Below are 14,293 nucleotides of genomic sequence, written 5' to 3'. Positions count from 1 at the left end.
CTGAACCTCATGCTTCAGGAAGAAAACTGTCTAGGTAAGTACTTATATGAGTCCCATCAGCATAGTATCCAAGCCCCTTGGCACAAGCATCAAGAAGTACCATCAACCTGCATACCAGATGACTGGCAGATAGCTAATGCAATGCTGATTTTTAAAAATCGCTCCAGAGGAGATCCTGGCAATTAGAGGCTGGTAACCCTAACCTGAGTACCAGGCAAACTGGTTGACACTATAGCCTGGGAATCTTTAAAGCAAATATTAGTACCTGACCCAAGACTACCAGTCTATTCTACTGGCTGCACCTGCTGAAATACAGCAAACAATGATTATGTATAGAATTATTATAGAAATGTAATGAATACCACACATTTCTCTTGTGGCTTGGGAAGAAGATGAATCTGCCACACCAACTACATTAAAATGACGGATTTCCCATGGACATTGTAGCACAAACAATTAAAAATAATGTCTGCTGTTCATAAGGTAAGTCTGTGAAGTGGCTGGATAAACGGCACTGGTAGCCCACTGCATGGGTTACTACCTTTGTACTAGTCAATTGTGACAATTACCTGATGTGCTAATGGCTAGCTTTCCAATAATCACCATCCATCCCTTTCTTCATGCCTCACTTTATAATCTTTATAGTGAGCTACATTACAATATTTTCAAATCCCTGTTGTACATTAGAAATGAATCTGCCAGAACACCTCATGAGGTACTAGCAAGTTACAGCCAAACACAACTGCTCAACACTTTGCTTGTATTTTGCTCAGCCTGGGCCTGATCCAAATCCCATTGAAGTGAGCAGAAAGATTCCTATTGACTTTAATGGGTTTTGAATCATCCCCTTTCTCCCTTCCCTTTTCTGCCTTTTACCTGTTAGGATTGTAAGCATTTCAGGGCAAGGAATTTACCTTATTGTATGTCTATAAGGTACCATACATACTGGTGATGCTCTATAAAAAAGAAATGCCAAAACCACAGGTCCAACAGGTGCTTGCAGAAATTTCATGAGTTCAGCTCAACTTTGACAATTTGACCCTAATAGTCCCTGAATATGGATTATGTATTTTAAATTACAGATCCAAATACATACGAGTGTTTATATCAAATATCAAATGAAGTTATCTTACGGGAATCAAAATAATCTAGCAGACAGTGTTGCATCACGTTGTAGGAGACAGGATTCAGGAGAGACTGTGCCATTCGTGCTCAAGAGGTAGTAAGTGTTATCCAAGAAAGCTTTCCTTGTTAAGTAGACCACATGAGTAACATTATTAAAGGAACAAAGATTTAAGTGCCACATCTGTGGGCTAGCATGAGGCAGAAGATAAAAATGCCAGGACTTTACTCAGATCAGACTGCTATCTTGAATCCCTCCGTAAAGGCAGTGAGGTCTTGCTTGGAGAGGATGATGACGTTATGACTAAAATAAAGATCTGAAAACAAGGAACACGGGTTCTATCTGTCACCAAGTTATTCTCTCTACAGATAAGTTACTTAGACCAAAATTGGATCCCCAAATTTAGACAATTAAACCTAATGTAGGCACCATATTTAGGCATCTAAATAAGTGACTTAACTTTCAGGGGTGCTGAGCGTCTGCAGCTCTCCTGATTTCAGCAAAAGATCCATGTTTGGAGAGATGAAAACAAATGGACCTAAGGAAACATAAAACTTAATGGCTTCATTTCACTGTCCTTGCTTCCTAAAGTGGCTACAATTGCACATTTAAGCTAACTAGAAATAATCTTTGTTCATTTTGTTTTACTGTGTTTGCATAAAAAGTGGGCACACCACCATTCATGAGCATCGCACTTCAACGAGCAACGATAAGCTCCATCAGGGAGACCGCGAAAGAGTCTTAATAGTTTTCCAGCCACTTACAAAAGAAAAACGGGCTGCACCACTACTCTAGAGAAAGTTAACCATCAAACTGAACTATTCCAAAATCTAGAAAAGAGCTGGATTCTGAATTGCAAAAAACCACCACCCCGCAAGCAAATGTAGCAATGTTCTTATCTGACCTTGTTAGGATAGAAGTAAACTGCCAATAAGAATTTAACATTATCTGTACATATGTATTTAAATAGCTGGATCTCGATTGTATATCATTTTGTTTTAAGATGAAGGTGAATTTCAAAGCATAGAGAAATTTAATTTATGAGTTGCTACACTTTACTATTGGTAACGCAGGCAGTAACTGCAGCTGATAGGTTTATCTGCACATCTAGTTAATGAAACTTCTATTTTACCAATCACAATGAGAGATCAAAGGAACTATAAAGAGAAATTAAAAAGTTTAAAATGTCATAACTCAGCCAGACTGTTAACAGTCTAAAGAGAACTGTTAAAGTTCATTACCTTACAAATGTCTCTTTATTATTACAGGAAGAAGGCAGATTTCTCAATATAGTACTTTCTTCTCAGCTTTCTTTAGCACCATTATTTCTCTCTTTTCCTTCTACATGTACAGAAGCCAAACTTTTATCAGTGAATTCAGGGTCACTTGGAGACCTGTCATTACTTAATGAGAACAGGGTCAGGTTGTTTAAGACTGTTCAATTATACAAAAACATTTGTCTCATAAGTCAATTTTTTGCTTTCAAAAGATCAGAATTGATTCATTTCATATAAATCCATTTTACCTAAACTCTGTATCCTTTAATTTAACACCAGGCATGTCAATAGACTGCCACTAACTCTAGCTTTTTTTCTCTCCTGCATCCATGACATAAAGAAGTGTCAAAATTGATGTACATTCAAGACTAGGAAAATGAATTAATTCTAGTACAACACTCCAAAGAAATATGACGCTACAGCTTCAAGTGGTGTTATCTTTCTTTTCTTTTATCTGCAGAATATTGTGTATCTTATTTTCTTAACAAATGATTTTCTCATTCAGATCAAACAGAAAATGTTAGATGATTTACTACGGCTATTATAGAAGAAAAGCTAGCATGCTTCAACAAACAGACTTTGCCAAATACTCTGTTATTGCTCTATATAACAATAAATAATGTCCATAATTTAAGCATTAAATAAGATGGTGGATTTGTAATATCATTTTTTTTAAATCATACAACAAGCCATCTATGTACCACTGCCCTGCACAGAATGTCAGATCTGATTAGGGTTTCAGTTCAGGCTAGCAATGCACATATGTATACAGAGTTCCAGGTGTGCGTCTACAGCCTGTCCTGAAGCCCCTGCTGCCATATCTTCACTGCTATTTTTAGCTATGCTAGCTAGATTAAAGCTAGCAAAGGTCTGCCTACACAAGCTGCACCATACCTTAGTACGTATAATTATGTTGCTTCCCTAGTGACTTGCCTACGGAGTACCTAAACCAGGCAACCTTTGGCACGCGGCTCGCCAGGGTAAGCACCCTGGCAGGCCAGGTTGGTATGTTTACCTGCCTCTTCCACAGGTTCGGCCAATCGCAGCTCCCACTGGCTGCGGTTCACCGCTCCAGGCCAATGGGGATGGCGGGAAGTAGCAACCAGCATACCCCTCGTCCCGTGCTGCTTCCCCCAGCCCTCATTGGCCTGGAGCAGTGAACTGCAGCCAGTGGGAGCTGTGATTGGCAAAACCTGCTGACGCAGCAGGTAAACAAATCGGCCCAGCCCACCAGGGTGCTTAACCTGATGAGCCGCATGCCAAAGGTTGCTGATCCCTGATCTAAACCATAATACTGCCAACAATAGACATTTTCCGTTAGCTTATATGGTAAAGGGTTGTGTTCTGGGAGCAGGAGGCTCTCAGTTCAGTTCCTACCAATGACCAAGTCGTTTATTTAGCTATGTAGATAAAGACCACAGAGTCTGCGTAACTGTAGAATCATTACAACCTGAAATCTAAATCAGACTATTCAAATTTTCCCTAGTTGGAATGAGAATTTTAAAAAATTGTGCTGACTTTTTTTTTTCTAACATAGAACCTACTTCAATGCCCACTGATGTCAAGAGCTTCATTGACTTCATATATCATTGTGTAAAGCCCATTGAACTCCCATTCATTCAGAAGGAAATATTTTATATTGTTTCATAAGCTAAAGAATATAACTATAACAGCAATTCATTCTGTAATCCATACAAAATACATTAGTGTTATTTATTCTGTCTATAGCCCGAAATATTTGCATGGCTCTTTGCAGAAACCAAAAAAAAAACCAAAAACCCCACAATCCTTGCCATGAAGTGTTTACAGTAAAACTAAACTGGATACTTTTCTACTGATGTCAGTGGTCCAAGTCCCAGCCTTCAACCTGCATGTTAATAACAACAGCAACTGAAGTTAGATGGTCATAGGGATTTTAATAAGACAATTAGGTGCAGATATTTTCAATAAGTTTGAGCTCAGTCTTTTATTTCCTGCAAATCCAAAATTCCTATTGCCATTCATGGGAAACTTGTGTGCCTGAGGAATCTACATAACTTTGGTTCTAGTAGCACACTCCTGATTCTGATAGGGGATGTTTGTGTGTTAGCAAGGTTTGCACCCCTTATGAGAAATGTTTTAAAATGTGGATGGTCTAATAAAGTCGGGGAGTGGTTTAAAAGGGGGCCTGATCCAAAGCCCACCATTAACTTCACTGGTCTTTGGATGAGGCCCACAGTCAACTCCTTGCTTCCTTTGGCAAGCTCCCTGCCATTTCAGGGAGAGTTCTGCCTGCATAAGGGCTTCAGTTTTTTGGTTTTAATAGAAAGAAAGCCAACTGCTTCCAACCTGGACTCAGCAAGGTGCAGAGAAGGTGGCCATTGTGTTGGACCCATTGTGGTTTGCAGCTGAGAGGCAGAGCAGAAGAAGAGTTAGCACAGCTGCACACTGTGCAATGATCCAAACGTGGCTGAAAGCATAAATAACCTATTTTAAACATTTGCATGAAAAAATATGTTTACCGTGCATTGGTTTTCAAGTGCTGTCATTGTGCAAGGAGTAACATGTGCAGAGTTAAACATGCATCATGGCATTTGTGGAGCAGGCGCAAGGGTAGCTCGATACATTTTTTTTGCTTTGCAGCCAATCAGAGAGAGAGAGAGAGAGAGAGAACTGTTCATAGGGAAACAAGCTCTTCCTCATTGCAGTATTTTTTAATTTTAACATACCATCAGTATCATTAATGCTCTTTCCGCTGCTCAGTCCAGACTAGTTTTGCTCCTGAGCTTCTCTATGTTTACTTCACCCTAGAAGGCTAATGAATCCACAAGCAGTGAGAGCTGCTCCGTTTTTCATTTTCTCTTTTCTCAAAACTAGTAAAATAAAACTGAAATTAATTAAAAGGCCCAGTTTTATTAAAGCAAGCACAGGAAGATACATAGCCTCCTGGAAATTAATTTCACTAACATTTTTACTTAGGAACAGAATATAGAGCCCTTGCTCAGCCTGGCAAGCATTTACTCATGAGACTAAACTTACTGAAACCAGATGGATTTCTTGCATTCTAACCAATGTGGCATAGGGCTTTACAATCAGGCTGTTGAACTGTAAACTCTTTGGGACAGATACTCACTCTTAGTAAGAGCTTTATGACACTTAGCACAATGGGCCCTATCAATTGGATCTTAGGCACTACAGGAATATTAATTATCATCATCATTATTACAGTATAGTATTACAGCAGAAATGCAAAATGTTAAAATTATTTTAAATCCTTGCACAAATAAATTGGTATTCTATCATTCACAGGCTTAGCACTACCAACCCATTGACCTGTACTTAGCATAACTGATGGAAAATGGCAGCGGGATAGAATCAAGAGTCAATTCCTGCTGTTTTTACTCAGCCCTGGTCTAGAAAATTAGATCAGTTTAACCAGGTTGATCAGGGGTGTGAAAAATCCACCCCCTCCAAGTGGCGTAGTGAAGCTGACCTCAGTCCCCACATAGCGCTTGGATGACAGAAAACTTCTGCCAACTTAACTACTGCCTCTCGGGGAGGTGGATTACCTACATCTGTGGAAGAATCCCTCCCATCGAGTGTTTACCCTGAAGCATTACGGCGGTGCAACTGTTCTGCGGTAGCATTTTTAGTGCAGCCAAGCCCTCAGGTAGTCTTCCAAGTTGGCTTCACTAGGAAGTTTGACTAACGACTAACCAAATTGAAGTCAAACACTTACACAGGTGCTTTACATGCATGTATAGTGAGTAATGTCACCAAAGACAATGGTACAACTCACCTATCTAATGTGAAGCATGTCTTTGCGGGATCAGCTCCTAAAAATAGTAGAACGATCATACTGCACATTCAACATTTCAAATCACACTCACTTAAAACTGAAAAGCTGAAAGGCTGGTTCTTCTCGGTCTCCTTATTTAAAATTGTATTTATTTATTTAGAGCAAGTAATTAACAGAGCTGTAAGATCACAGATAAGGCTGCCTGGGTAGAATTTCAGCTTCAGCACATTCTCACATGCACAGAATTCATCAAAGCAAGAGTTTTAAAAGCCTGGTGCACTGAAGACAGAAAATATTAAACTTTTCAAATCTTCATTTCCCTGCCCTTTTCCTCACCCCAGTCTTCTATCACTTTTTTTTTTAAAAGACATTATGTGTTAGGAGAGCAAAGCAGCCTGGGGAGGTGATATTTTACCATCGTCTGTGCTATTAATGCAGTTAAAAAAATCCTCAGACTGGAAAAATCAGACAGATGCATCTTCCAGGTTCACATGTGCCAACTCCATCTGTTAAATCATTAAAACACAGTCTTGGCAGAGTCTAGAGAAAAACACATTTGTTTTCACTATAAAGAGGAAGAGTAAACTTTCTTTCTGTTCTTATAAGCTTTATTTCCAATTACTTCAATGTGAAAACCTCCCTGAATGGGTGACATTAAACATGCTACCGAGAAGAGATGGAGGCTTTCCTTACATTATATATATATATAAAATTACATGTTATATAACTCAGATGGGTTAATGGCTATTTAATAGTAATAAGATCTATTATATCAAAACTTACAACTGTATTATGATGTTCCATCATTTGCCTTTTTCTAACATATATCTTTATACAGCATATTATGACAGGTTCTCAAACAATCCTGGGAAGAAAATGAACTAGCTTAGGTTATGTTTAAAGGGGAAATTTACATAAGGAATAGCAAATCAGACTGAAATATGAAAGTAGGTAATCTTGGGGGCAATAATTGATACCACTAACCTTTGCTATGTTTGGAATTGTTCCTTTTATAAAGAACTGGTTAAAAGAATCCATTACTTAAACACAGGATATAAAAAAAGACACAAAATGATAGTCTAAATCCAATAACAGGAGCTTACATTTGTCAGAAATTGTTAGTAAAATTATTTGTTTAGGCATCATACAATAATAATCCATCAAGATAATTCTTTGCTATAGCAATACCACATATGGAACATACATCTAAATACTGACATGTCTAGGATCAATGGATTTCATACATTTGGCAGTGTAAATATTTTAAGTCCCATGACCCTCCACAGCTACAGTAAAAGCCACATTGCAGGGGAATGCATTTTCTTCCTTTTTGTATTCCACTGAGGAAGTGAATTTTATTCTCTGGGCATGGCCTCATTTCAAGAGCCCCCGAGGCTCTAATATCAAGACTATTGTTGCAGTGACAACCATCTTTTACAGTACATTGTAGTGCAGGATGTCACAGACTGGTCTATGCTTTTCAATAGCATTCAGGTTCTTGAAGCTGTGGCGGCAGGTGAGGGCACTTCCGCACCTTGCAGGATGGAACCACAAAGCTGTATTTATTGTGAAGCGCATGACATTTCAATAATAATAATATGCACATAACTTGCCACACCAAACGGAGTTTCCCAAACACTTCAATTTAAACACACTGAATTAGATAAAACAATTACGTTAAATACAAAGAGATAGGTTTTAAGCGAGTACAAGTAATGAGGCATAAAAGTCAGAAATGGTTATGAGAAAAATAAAGATGAAATACAACTGGTGTCTAACTTAACTATGTTAAACTTAAAGCAAAATTTTCTTACCACATGCTTTCAGCAGTCTCACTGACCAAACTTCATAGGTCAGGACCCCAGTTCAGTGGCTGCTTTCTTTATCCTTTATGGTGCAGTGAATCAATGGCACAGAGAGAGAAGGAGAGAGGGAGGGAGGAGAGGTGCCTTGCGAAGTTTGTCCTTCCTTTTTATAGTGTCAGTCCCCCTTTTGGAAAACATTTCCAGCTGGCATTCAAGAGACAAAGGGGATGTTCTCTGCTGCTTTCTCCTGTTGCAGGTTTCCTTCCTGCATGATGACTGTTTACTGTTTAACTGCAAATTAAATAGAGCACACATTCTGTTTTTTGAGACACACCTATTTGCCAATCTCAGTTTGGAACATGTGTTAATAACACCATACAGTAGAAACTTCCTAGTTCAGATACAAAGTTGCCACACACATTTTGTCAGGACGATAATGACCAGCAAATTAGGAGTTTTCAAGTGATACTTCACAAAGCATATTTTGTACAAAGATTATTACAATAGTGTGTAAGGTGTTGACACAGACGTGTTTTATGTCATAAGAGGTCAACTCCACTATTAAGCCCCAGCAGATTCACAAATCTAAGGTCATCCCCAGACCTCTAACATTTTCATGAATACCAGGGATTGCTTTATCCTAACTTAGATGCAGCAATGTATACATGACTACCTCCTTCTAGATTTGACTCCACTGAGCTCAACACATGGGAGTTTATCTAAGTTTCTAAGGAAAAATTCTGTTCTATTCAGCTTTGCAGTGGGATAGCAGAGAAGAATATGACCAACAGTCTGATATTATAAGCGTTAATAAGAAATGCTGTGCAGAATGATCCCAGAAACAACTGAGTTTTCCCTCCAGTTGCAATGTATCAATTTTATCTGTATACTAGGGAACTGTATAGGAGGAGCATAAAGCAACCTTATCTTCAACCTTAGGGAACCTTTAGCCCTTTTCTGTTCAATCTTATACAGGAATATTTATGCTTCCAGTTGTTTGTTGGTTCACTTTCCTCTCATTTACAGTTTGTTCTCATCTGAATTCCTATAGGGTGCAGATTAATCATGTTCTGCTGCTACTTTTGAACTTGTTTTCTCAGGGGGGAATCTCATGTTAGAAAATGAGACCATGATTCTAATTGATGTGCAGTTTTGCACCTCCTATGAATTTTTTTTTTTTTTCTCATGGCTTTCTTTACTTTGCAACAAAGTAAAGCCACCTTCTCTCTTGCCTTAAAAAGAAAGCACTTAATTAGGGAACTTGTTTCTAAGAATGTTGGGAGATTTTTTTTAATACCCAAGAGCACTCTGGAGAGCAGGGAATGTGTGATATTCTCAGGCTGTGCTTATCTTTCCCAGTTTTCATTAGCAAGTACACAGAGATACTCGAGCATTATGTATCTTGTTTTCTCTGCTGGGGACCTTTAAGAATACCAAAAAAGGAAAAATATATCCACTGAACAGGACTTACAATAGACTATAAAATGCATCCAAACACAAAACTAATGAAGTTACTAAAAATTAAGCCAATCAACCCCTTTTGAAATTGTCATTTCTATGTGTTGTTTTTTTAAAAAAAGAACACCCAATTCAGTTATGATATTGCAGATCCTGTACCTTACCATTTGTGATTTTATCAAAAGTTTATTTATCTAAAATGCTTCATCTTACCCAAGTTAATGCAAATAACTTTTGGAAAGCAACTAAAAACTGCCACATTTTTGGTAGTCCTTCTCTGAAACTAGTGTTTTCAGATGTGATTAGAAATAGTTACTATGCCTCCATGAGCTGCTGGTATATCGTTCATTCTTGTCTAACTTTCAGATCTACAAATCTTGCCAATGACATGCTTAAAAATTCATGTAAACAAAAAAAAACAAAACAGAGCCTGACCAACAATGGCAAAGCTCCCAAGCTCTATAATTTAGCAAGCATGAAGCTTGTGATGTATATCCTAGAAGTCATTAATGCATACTTAAAACAACCTCAGATGACAGCAGCAAATTATTGTACTCTTTGCTCTTTAAAAATGCATAAGAATATTTTATATTTGAGTATCTAGAACAAATTTCTTTAAATATTTAAATACATGTCAAAATATTACATTTACAAGTTCAACTAATAAAAATTTTATCACAGGCTTGAAAAATTTAGTGGTAGGATTATACGAGTTATCTTTACATTTGAGTAGGATTCTGACCCATGTTAATATTAAATAAAATTTATTCTGTTTAGACTGACATTTACATTTGGACAATTTCATCTGAGCCACCTTTCTGCATGTTCTTATGCTTTTTTTTTCACCTGTTTCATTCTTATATCGTAGAGTTAACAGTTGTTTCCTCTTAGCAGTCTCGAGCAGGGAACAGCCATTGCTCATGAAAATATCTGCTTCAGTACATTCAGTGATTTGAATGCAAGTCACCTCTTCATCCTGATTTAACCATGAAAATCACAGTGGCTTATCAAAAAACTGAGGTGCATAGACAAAACTATAGAATGCAAATGAAGCAAAATGAACTTTGAATCCATTCACCATCAAGGAAGGCCTTCTGCTAGCACTGCACCATGACAGAGTAAAGGAAGCAAATAGAACCCTTTCTTCTTCCACCATCACAACTGCAACCATCAGTTAGAAGTGCTACATTCCTCTTAGTGAGCAGCTAATAATCCCAGATTGTGTAATAAAACTCAAGCTTTGACCACTGTAAATAGCATTCATCCTGCTTTGCAGAAAAGATCAACAAGATGAACTTAACAAAGCAGAAAACCCAAAACCTGACCTATGACATCAACCATCCCACTGTTGCTTATTGAGGTTGGCTCTGTCCACACATGAAGACAGCACAAGAAATCCTGAGAAACATCCTAGCCACTGCAAACCAGTGGTCCCCGCTGGCTGAAGAAAGCCAGCAAAGAAAACTGTGCCCACTGCTTGGAAATGAATCAAAATTCTTTCCAAGTGAATCTGCCAACATCCTTGGAAAGTATAATAATCTGTCCTGTCCTCAGAAGGTCAAAATCCTATACAGAAATCCTCTCCAACCTCCAATTTTCAGGCAAAATGATTCAGAACATTCAAAAAGTAGTGACAGCCAAGTTCCAACAATGTGTGACATCCACTGACATCTGGACTCTTTACTACCAAGCTTCAGGCTGGGATGTGTCGTGGAGACAGCCTTAGTAGCACTAATGGATGACCTCCTTATTGAAATGGATAGAGGACTCAGGCTAATGCTCATATTTCTTGACCTATCTGAAGCTTTTAACACAGTTGCCCATGAGGTTTTGCTGACCCTGCTTGCTCATCATAGCTGGAGTAGATGACACAAAACTACAATGTTTGAAATCTTGATTACTCTCAACAATACACAGAGAATGGTTGTGGGCAACTGCTCATCTTTCCCAACAGCGGTAGTTTGAAACAGGAGAGGGAACTTCACCACACAGCCAAGAAGAAGGGAGAGGTCTCCCTTTGCTTTTAGCAGAGACAGGTAAAATGTGCCCTCCCACCCCCAAGCCCTATTATTTTTACCCCTGCTATCTCCCCCATAGAGTCCAACATGGATTTATCTGTCCCCATCAATCTTTTCACTATCTACATCAGACCACTTGTAGAGATGGTGAAGCATTATGGGCTCCACAGTCAACAATTAATTAACAATCATCTGTGTGCCTGTATACACAGAGCCCTAGGAGAGCTTCCCAGAATCAGGGAAGGGTAAAGATCAGAATACTCCATGAAGTTCACCATGGACCCCACATAATGCTGTTCTAATCAACCTGTGCAGCACTTAGTCGCCGAGGTTAATTTGTGGATCTATCTCTAAGTGCCTCTTTTGCAATGCCTAAGTCCCTTTGTTGATCTAGCCTTTTGTTACTGCAGTGATGGGCACTACAGTAAGGCCTAAAACACATTAGACAGGTAAGGTAAGGCCTCTCCACCGGAGCCAACCCCACATCAACATGTGTGTCATCTAAAGTGAAGCAACAAGAGTTCTACCAATATTAAGATTCCAGAAACAGGGATATCTTGGTCCAGTCTCAGAAGACTAAATTCTGTCCTGTACTTCCTTTGTAACACGATTGACTTCAACCTCATTCTCCAACCCTGCTGACGGAGACAATACAGTTGCATTGATACAATATAATGGAAACTATTTAGAAACTAACGTGTAAGAGAGCAAGCAGAGTAGGATGTCTCACCAATCTATCAGAATTCTTTGAGTGTGGCAACAAGCATGTGTACAAGGGTTATCCAGTCGATACAGTATACTTGGACTTTCAGAAAACCTTTGACAAGGTCCCTCACCAAAGGCTATTAAGCAAACTAAGCAGTCATGGAAAGTCCTCCCCTGGATAAGTAACTGGTTAAAAGATAAGAAAGGGTAGGAATAAGTGATAAGTTGTCACAGTAGAGAGTGGAGAACAGTAAATAGCGGGGTCCCTTAAGGATCTTTACTGGGACCTGTGCTGTTCAACGTATTGATAAATGATCTGGAAAAGGTAGGAAACAGTGAGGTGGCAAAATTTTCAAGCAACACAAAATTAATCAAGATACTGAAGTCCAAAGCTGACTGAAAAGTTACAAAGGGATCTCGTTAAATTAACTGGGCAAGAAAATGGCAGATGAAATTCAATATTGATAAATACAAAATAATCCACATTGTAAAAAATAATCCCAGCTATACACACAAAATGACTGGGTCTGAATTAGCTGTTACAACTCAAGAAACAGATATTGTAGTCATTGTGAAGAGTTCTCTGAAAACATCTGCTCAGTGTGCAGCAGAAGTAAAAAAAGCAAACAGAGTGTTAGGAACCATTAAGAAAGGGATAGATAATAAAACAGATAATATCATAATGCCACTATATAAATTCATAGTACACCCACACAGGGGCGGCTTCAGACCCCAGCACGCCAAGCGCGTGCTTAGGGCGGCAAGCCGCAGGGGGCGCTCTGCTGGCGCTGCGAGGGCAGCAGGCAAGCTGCCTTAAGTGGCTTGCCTGCGGAGGGTCCACTGGTCCCGTGGCTTCGGCGGACCTCCCGCAGGCATGCCGAAGCCACGGGACCAGCGGACCCTCCACAGGCAAACCGCCGAAGGCAGCCTGCCTGCTGTGCTTCGGGTGGCAAAATGCCTAGAGCCGCCCCTGCACCCACACTTGGAATACTGTGTAGTTCTGGTCACTCTCTGTCTCCAGAAAAAGATATTAGAATTGGAAAAGGTGCAGAGAGGGGCAACAAAAATGACTGGAAACAGCTTCCATATGAAGAGAGATTTAAAACAGTGGTTCTCAAACGAGGGCTGCCGCTTGTTCAGGGAAAGCCTCTGGTGGGACAGGCCAGTTTGTTTACCTGCCAAGTCCACAGGTTCAGCCAATTGCGGCTCTCACTGGCCATGCTTCGCCGCTCCAGGCCAATGGCGGCTGCAGGAAGGCACGCGGGCCGCGATGAGGGCCAAGGGACTTGATTTAAAATGCAGGGGCTATTTGTTTTAGAAAAGAGATGACATGGGGGTAATATGATAGAGGTCTATAAAATTATGAATGGAATGGAGAAAGTGAATAAGGAATTGTTATTTACTCCTTCACATAACACAAGAATCAGAGGTTGCCCGATAAGCATAACAGACAGCAAGTTTAAAATAAACAAAAGGAAGTACTTCTTCACACAACACAGAGTCAACCTGTAGAACTCATTGCCATGGGAAGCTGTAAAGGCCAAAAGTATGACTGCATTCAAAAAAGAATTAGATAAGTTTATGGAGGACACAAGACAGGATTCTGGAATAGATGGACCACTGGTCTGACCCAGTATGGCCATTCTTATGTTCTGAGTGGAAAGGGAACACTGATGCATCCCAGGGCTCAGGACAGGACTGAAGTGTATTTGTTCATGTGTTCCAGAGGAAATAAATTTTAATTGCTTGCAACAAAAAATTTGTAATTTAGAGTTTCATTTTTATCAAATATTTCTAATTTACTTGCTCAAAGTATGCCCGGTGAGATATAGCTAGACAGACAGGGCTGATGATAACTTCACCTTGCTACAGGTGCCATTTGTGTGTAGGAAAATCTGAAGCTAATAACAAATGTTTCCTTAAATTAGAAGATAATTAGATGCTGAAATCCATCACTGCCTATGATCATCCACAAGGGAAGCAAAAAGGCATGAGACTAACAAAATGAAGATCACTTGTTTACAGGAGACTCAGAAAAAGTTTCACATGCATATTACTCCAGAAACAAAGTGCTATTTATTCTTCCTAGCCATGATATTTTACATAGTATTCTGGGATCAAGATGTAAT

This window comes from Chelonoidis abingdonii, chromosome 14 (assembly GCF_003597395.2).
Source record: "Chelonoidis abingdonii isolate Lonesome George chromosome 14, CheloAbing_2.0, whole genome shotgun sequence".
Taxonomy (NCBI): domain Eukaryota; kingdom Metazoa; phylum Chordata; order Testudines; family Testudinidae; genus Chelonoidis; species Chelonoidis abingdonii.
This window is presented reverse-complemented; position numbering follows the sequence as displayed.